Raw genomic sequence first — 2,297 nt, forward strand, 5'->3', positions numbered from 1 at the left:
CATGAGTCCGTGTGAGGAATTTAACAGGTTTAACTAGAAGTTGGGTTAAAAGAGTAGAAATCTGAGCTAGTTGGTTCATACTTCTTGGTGGGAACAGCCGAAATAATGAAACGCAGACACAGAAAGGAACACATAGAACGTAGACGAAGCAGCTTCGTCTACGTTCTATGTGTTCCTTTCTGTGTCTGCGTTTCATTATTTCGGCTGTTCCCACCAAGTAGAAGTTGGGATTGAATTTCAAAAACCTTCTTCAAGTAAAATCCACCTCCAATGGCCTGCCCCTCATCTACCAATTCTCTTTCGAGGAAGTTCGTGCGGAGATTTTCAATCAGGTGGTTTGGGTCAAACGCCAAAAAAAGGGGGTCACTTTTCCTGAAAGGGTGAGGCACCGCGTGTACAAGTGCACCTTCCTCTGAAAGGCTCTTGAACAGGGCAACATTGGTTTGGTGGTTGTCCGTTACAATTCTTGAGACGCGAAAGCCAACCTCTTCAACTGACTGCATAACTTCCATGGTCATTGAATGAAGCTTGTCATTCTTCAGACAGCGGGAGAAAAAATAACCTACTGGTATGATGTAAGGCGTTGACAAGCCTCTCAAAACAAAACACAACAGACGGTTTGCCACCTGAGAGATTGTTGTTGAGAGCTCTGCAGAGCCCATGTCTACGAGGCCGAAAACTTTGTCGACTTGCCGGGCATATATAACTTTTTGCGCTATAGCCATTTCATCAATGATTAATGAACAGTAAGCCTCTTGCGGCACACTCAGGTTTTCATACTAAACACGAAGACTTTCCTTGATGAGGGATGTCACTCCAATCTCTCCTGTTGACCGACCTACATACTTCTGCAGGGTGGTTCGGCACGGCAGCTTAAATAGACCCCTTGATCGGACGTGATCGTAGCCTTTGTTTGAGCACGCTTTCCAAAGTACGCACTCTCTCAGAACAGGTTCACTGTACACAGTTTTTTGCTTGCAACAGTTGGCAACTTGAGTTTCGATGAAGAGAGCCGTTTTGTCACCTGCTTCAGCTGATTTTAGTAACCTCATGAAATCCTGAACCGCCTTGTTTTCTTGATAACCTTGCAAGCGCTCTTTCATTTTGTCGTGCTCGGCTTGCAGTTTTTGCAGCGCTTTTCCTTGACGAGCGATTTTAGATTTCAGCCTGTTCTCGGTCTTCTTTGCATCGTCCATCACGCTCGCGAGATCAAACGCAGTCTGACAAGCCTCATCAACCAGCAAAACATTTTTGCTACAGGTTTCCAACCAAGGCTGGCCTCCATCCTCCGTCAACAGGGTACTTTCGGTGCTCATTTGCGTGCTTACTTCAGGAGCAACATCATGGTCGCCATAAGAAACGCGAGATCCACTCGCATTTGGGTCTTCCGTCGAGCCGTGGCACTCAGCTGGAGTTGCGCAACTTCCTTTCCTCAAATACAATTTTCGACTAGTGTCTACTGAGATATGTGAGACAGTTAATGCGTAATTTCCTTTCCTCAAGTACAATTTTCATTTTCTTCACTACGGCCCCTCTTTCTTCTTTCACTCACTCTTCCTCCCTTCCTGTACGGTGCGGCTCAGGTGTCCACCGAGACGACAGAGAATTACAGCCCATTTCATTTCCTCAAAAAGCGTTGCGTTCAAAGGGCAACGCATCGCGCCGAACGGGTGGTGGCATTCCGTGGACTCCCCGGCAGCGCTACAACACGCTGTCGCGTTCCACTCATAAAGGCGAAGTTTAAGCGTCATTAATTGGCAGTTAATTAATGCACCAACAAAATGTGCAGTGAACAATCGCGTAGCAGAATGCAGCACTCAGGCTTTCGCCTTTCACCACTTTAGCCGCTAAAGTTCCTCGTAATTTTTCCTGCAAAGAATATTTCGAGGCATCCGGTCTCAGCTCCTTTGACTGCCTTTCCTATAGAATCCATGTTCATCCCCGCAAGCAGTTTGAGTGCGGCACGTTTCTGTTTAGAAAGGTTGAAGTAGACTGGTCTAAAATTCTTCTTGATGCCTTCAGTGGCTTTTTCCTTGAAGATATCATTCGGCATGACAACAAAGCCACCTTCTTTGTCAGCCTCCAGAACTGCGAGGTCAGACGATTTCATGAATTTGGCGAGGCTATTGAGTGGAGGGTTCTTGCTCGGGCGCGAGTTGTAGAGGCATGTGGCACCTTCCCCAATAATCCAGTCCCTATCTTAATCATTGATTTTGCACCTGATTTGTCGTACCATAGCTACCAGCTCTGGGCGGTTCGTATGAGGCTCAAAACAGCACTTGGCACCTTTTTCCAAG

This window comes from Amblyomma mixtum, chromosome 10 (genome assembly GCF_055824585.1).
Source record: "Amblyomma mixtum isolate Tamu chromosome 10, ASM5582458v1, whole genome shotgun sequence".
NCBI lineage: Eukaryota > Metazoa > Arthropoda > Arachnida > Ixodida > Ixodidae > Amblyomma > Amblyomma mixtum.